The sequence below is a fragment of the Fukomys damarensis genome, unplaced genomic scaffold, assembly GCF_012274545.1.
Source record: "Fukomys damarensis isolate Sample0158 unplaced genomic scaffold, DMR_v1.0_HiC HiC_scaffold_38, whole genome shotgun sequence".
Lineage (NCBI taxonomy): Eukaryota > Metazoa > Chordata > Mammalia > Rodentia > Bathyergidae > Fukomys > Fukomys damarensis.
In genome coordinates, this window is record NW_022900950.1 from 28,028,741 (window position 1) to 28,034,592 (window position 5,852).

The 5,852-nt window shown below is 42.2% G+C and overlaps 1 long non-coding RNA gene across 2 annotated transcripts in view; it reads right to left on the reverse strand.

Moving 5' to 3' along the window:
• The window catches only part of LOC117284624, a 33,568-nt gene extending 33,381 nt beyond the window's left edge, over nt 1-187 (reverse strand). For both annotated transcript variants that reach the window (XR_004515719.1, XR_004515720.1), the window contains exon 1: nt 26-187. This is a non-coding gene — a long non-coding RNA (uncharacterized LOC117284624). The remainder of the gene's footprint in view (nt 1-25) is intronic.
• Nucleotides 188-5,852: the final 5,665 nt, after the last annotated feature.

Below are 5,852 nucleotides of genomic sequence, written 5' to 3' on the forward strand. Positions count from 1 at the left end.
GAGCGGAGAGCGGACTGCCACAAACCTTGGGTGTCAATAACGCTGCCTACGAAGGATTGCCAGTGACCAGCCAGGGTTGAAGCATTTCTCCTTTGCCTCATCTTGCAAAGATTAACTCCTCAGGCCCGCTGTTAGACATCTGTTGGACCTCAGACTCACACACGTGGATCTCACCAACCTCATGAGAAATGAAGAGTTGTGATCAGGGAGCGGACTGCCACAAACCTTGGGTGTCAATAACGCTGCCTACGAAGGATTGCCAGTGACCAGCCAGGGTTGAAGCATTTCTCCTTTGCCTCATCTTGCAAAGATTAACTCCTCAGGCCCGCTGTTAGACATCTGTTGGACCTCAGACTCACACACGTGGATCTCACCAACCTCATGAGAAATGAAGAGTTGTGATCAGGCCATGTCTGTCTGGAAATCCTATAATTTACTAAAAATAAAACAAAAATACCAGCAACCCTCACACTATAAAATACAACAACACGGTGCATGTACACTGCAGAGCTCAGAGAGTGCTTTTTTATGTTATTTAGATTTAAGAATGAAGTTCTAAAGGTTTTTTTTTTTAAGCATTCTCTCAAAATGTTTTGCAAACTGTGAAATGCTACACATATGTAAAATGCTCTGAGTGCTGTTACTGTCAATTTAAATAATGAAGGTATTAGAGCAATAGATCAAATAAAACAAGTCTGTCCTCCAGCTTTCTGCAAAAGGGGCACGCGAAAGGCCAGTAGTCTGTATTTTTGCACACAGCCCTGCTCTCCCACCATGGCTATGCCACAACCTCATTGTGGTCTCTCCCGATCATGCCCATTTTCTCTGCATAAATCTAGACTTCCAGTTTAACCAGAACTGCTAGAGATTGAACACTCCCTGGGGAAGATACCCACCCCTGCTCTGCCAGCCCCAGGCATGAATGGGCTCAGGTGCTCTCTCCTGGAACAGAAGCAGGGCCCAGGTGTTAGCACTCACTTCGGAGGGAGCTGCCCTGCCTCTCTGCAGTCCCAGCCGTGTACTGCACCCCATCTAACAGCATTTCTTGCCGGCCCAGACTCACAGACCTACATACAGTTGGCTCTCGGTATCTGTGGGGGCCTGGTTCCCAGATCCTGTAGTTACCAAAATCCATGGACATGCAACTCCCTTACAGAAAACAGGGCCGTTTTTGCAAAGAACGTATGTACAATCCTCCCAAATACTTTGAATCGCCTAGGGATTACTTATAACTAGTACTAGATGAGTGCCATGTAGTTATTACACTGCATCATTTAGGGCAGAATGACAAGAAAAAGAGTCCCTATGTGTTCATTACAGGTGCAGTTTAAAAAAATATTTTCTATCTGCAGTTGGTTGAATCCACAGAGGTGGAACCTGTAGATACAAAGGGATGGCTGCAAATACATTGCTGAGACAAACAGCTTATCGTGACAAAATCACCATACGACAGGTAAAACTAGTTTCTATACGAGAGAAACAGAGTGTTTTTATTGTTGCTGTTTTGCTTTTCAGTACAGGGGATTGAACCTAGGGCCTTTTCACTGAGTTACATCCTACACCTTCTTTACTTTTTTTATTTTGAGACAGAGTCTCACTAAGTTGCTAAGTTGCCCAGGCTGGGCTTGAATTTGCCATCTCCCTGCTTCAGCCTTCCAGAATAGGACCACAGGCCTCTGCCACTAGGCTTGCCTAGGAATGGTGTCTGGAAGGGACCATTTTATAGGACTCTCACCCAAGTGCTGTGTTGGCCACCAGCAGTGTGGTCCTTGGTGACAGACACCTGCCCCCTTCCTGGTCTGGCTCAGCTCTAATGGTACCATTTCAGCTGTCATCAAATTAATTCAACCTACTACTACTGAGTTGTACATTATGGGTAGGTATAATGCCTTTCAAAGAAAGCAGGTCTGGAGGAAGATCATTTTGTTTTGCTAGCTGTTAGCAGTGTCGTTAGGATGGCAAAGGTAGAAGCCAAGAGAAGAGATCACCAGAAGAACAGGGAAAAGCTGGACCCTGCTGCCCAACAGTGCTGCCCAGCTATGGAGAACACCAGGAACTCAGTGGGGACTCTCAGGACAGTGAAATAGGCAGGGACTGAGAGCTTGGAGAGAGGAAGAGCGAAGGGAGGGAAGGTGGGGAGTCTTTCTGTGATGGGTGAAATTCTGGGGAAAAGACATGGAAGGCAGGTGTTTAACAGCCCTCTTGCAGGGTGTGTAATGTAGTTCCGTCTTCAGTGCTCTTGCCGTGAGAACGTCTTCAGTGAAACTTCCCTACACATTTGGAACTGGGTTCAGGATCCACCTGAATGTGACATAGCGCTAAATCAGTCCACTCACACTAGAGCAAGACTTCACTCAGTACCGAGAAAGGCTTAGCCCATTCATAAGGGCTCCACCCCTGTGATCCAAGAGCCTTTCACTAGTCCCCACCTCCCAGCCCTGCCACATGGAGAAATTCAGGCTCAGCATGAGTTTTGGTGGGAACAAACTATATTCAGTCCATAAAAGGTGGCGGAGACACTGTTCTCTATAAATACAGGGCTCTGGCCTCTGGGCTAGAGAGCGCCTGTGTGTCAATGCCCTATGTTGGGTCTTCTACTCAGGACCCCTACCCCAAGGTGTCCTCTAACCTTCCTCTTCTGCATCAGTATGGTCACCATACAGGGGAAGGCTCTTCTCACCCCACCCAAGGTGACTCTTACTGCTTCTTTGCTGCCTTAAACATATATGTTAATCATCAGAGATGGTTCTTAACCTACTCCCCATTTTCCTAAAGCCTGCAGGCAGGCAGGAAAGCATTCACAGACATTACCTGCAATGTGCCCCTCACAAGGGCAGCCAGTTGTTTGGAGTCTCCAGGCTAGTGATGGCAAACCTTTTAGAGATTTCAGTGATACACAGTCCACGGTGTCACACCTGCCATACATTTGACACCACTACTCTAGATCTTACACTGTCACTCATTTGGTAAATGCCTTTTCCAGTTAAATGACAACGGCTAGATTTGTTTTCTTGAATTGTAGTTATTTATGTTAATTAGCCTGAGAAACATAACTCATAATTCTACTACCCAAAATAACTACTCTCCTTCCCGTTTTAAATTTTTAACTGATGAATACAAATTATGCATATTAAAGGGGTAACATGTAGTTCATTTTGTAGTACATTGAAGGGGTACGTGTATACATTTTGTAATGCTTGCCAGTTTAAAAGTGCTTATCTCAAACCTTTATCTTTTTATAATGAAAACTTTCAAAATCTTTCTTTCTAGATTTTTGAGATGTACAATATATAATTATTATTTACAGTAACACTACAGTGAAATAGTGTACCAGAAATTCTTGCACCTGTCTAATGATAACTTAATATCCTTTGATCCACCATCTTTTGAAATATATGTTAAGTATATTTACATACATAGATATGTATGTGTACATAGACAGAGAGAAAACATATATTGAATGTATAGTTTTGATATCTGTTCTTCCCAATTAACATTATACTAAGAATCTTGTCTTCTTTCTTTAGGAAAGTGATCCTTCTTCTAAAAACATCATTATTTGTTCAACCAACTCCCTGTTTTGGATCTTTTAGAGTGATATTTTGTTTCCAGGAGGGTTAGGCCATTTTATCTACCGATTTACACTGTATATGAGTGCAGGAGATACAGTACTGGCTATTCCCAATCAGTCTCATTATGTAGCATTTAAAGCCTACCTCATGAACACTGAACAAGATGTGCCTTTTTTGCTGCCATAATAAATTGCACATCACCACAAATAGTCTAAGGCATTCTTGAGTGCCTTAAGTGACTTCATATACACCACAAGCCTTTCACTCTGCCACGGCCTATGTATAATATTGCACTCAGTAACCATCTGACTTCAGTTACATTCATGGCACTATTTATGGTATTTGAAACTTATGTCAAGAGATTTGGTGTCTGTCCTAAAAATATTAAGAAGGCAATAGTTTCCAGATAATGAGTGAATCTTAGATTTTTCTTGTGCCAGATGAATGATTGTTGATGCATCCAGGACAGAGGCACCATGTCTATAATGGCTTATTTTATGTGTTAATTTGACTGGACTAAGGACCACCCAGGTATCAGGTAAAATGTTATTTGTAGGTGTGTCTATGAAGCTGTTTCACAAAGAGATTAACATTTGAATCGGCAGACTGAATAAATAAGATATGTCTTTGTGTTAGTCCACTGTCCATTGCCATAATAAATATCTGAGATCATCAATTTATAAAGAAAAAAAGGTTTATTTTGTCTCATAGCTTTAGTGGTTTCAGCCCACAGTCTGTTAGGTAAAGCACCCTGTTGGATGGTCAAAGCACCCATCCTGGCAAGAGCACACGGTAGAACAGAACTGCCCACCTCATGCCAGGGAGTGAAAAAGAGAAGAGAGAGAGTCCCACAATCCTCTTCAAACACAGACCCTGGTGACCTAAATGTTTTCCACTAAGCCCTACTTCTTGAAGCTTCCCAATGAAGACCAAGTCTTTAACACACAGGCTTTGGGAGACAGTGGAAATCTAAACTGAAACAGCCCTCATCAGTGTGGGCAAGCATAATCCAATCTGTTGACAGTCCAGATAGAATGAATCAGCAGAGCAAGAACGAATTCTTTCTGTCCCTCTCCTAGCACTAGGATATCTATCTTTTCTTCCCCACAGACATCATCCTGGTTCTTAAGCCTGCAGTCTCCAGGCCTTATGCCAGCAAACCCGCCCCACTAAACCCACTCTCAGGGCTTTGGCCTTATACTGGAACTGACAACAGCAGCCGCCTCACAGCTAGTATCTGTGTCTTTGACTCTTAGGTCTGTGTGACTGTCTGCCTAGGGGAGGAAATTCAGAGTGAGATTGCTGGAACTGTTGAATTTTAATATGCACTACTTACTGACTCTGTCAATTTAAAGCACTTGTATCAGTTTAAAATTCCAGCAGACATGTGTCCTTTGCAGAATTAGAGGCACCATCTGCTTATTGTTAAACTACACCTTGTCCCACATAACAAAATATTGTGATCATTTTACCATGCATATAGGTGTTCTTTTAAAACTTATGGAGGCATATGATTCCATCTCATTATTTATACTATGGAATTTTTAGGTATTGAATATTCAGGTATCTCCCGTTTGTGGCTATAAACCCTTGTATGCAAGGGGGGGTAATTTCCTTATACTATACTCCTTTAAGTTAATACTGGGCCAAAGTGGGTGGCTGTGTTTAAGGTATCATATACAAGACGTGCCAAACAGCCCTCCAGAAAGACTGCCAGTTCACAGTCCCACCAGCAGGAGGTGAGAGTAACCCTGATGAGTGTTTTTAGAGGATTCTTCAGGTTTTACCCAAGGAAATTGTGGAAGACTTTGTGAAGGTGCCCAGCCCTCCACCTAAGGATGTGCACCATGATGTGCTCAGGGTAGCAGCATGATTTCAAGAACGAGCCATTTCTGTTCCATCCCTGGCTTCCCATGAATGACTGATGGGCTTTGAAAAATTTAAGTCTCTGTACAACTCAGCTTCCTCAAATGTAAACTAGGAACATATGCATACCCTATAGAGTGTAGAATAAATGGGCTTGTATACATAAAGCTTTTTGCACAGTACCTGGTTCAGCTCTCTTCAAATATTTGCAAAAAATCATTATATCATTGCTGTTTGCCATGTTGAATGTCAGCAGCAAAAAGGCCAATATTCATTTATACAGTTAATTTATAAACCAGATGCTGTGATAAGTAAGATAGGCAGTATCTTCACCTATGTGACAAATTTATTTATTATGAAGAGTATTGCTTTAAAAAAGTCTTTTTGGTTTTTTTTTTTTTTTTTTTTTTTTTT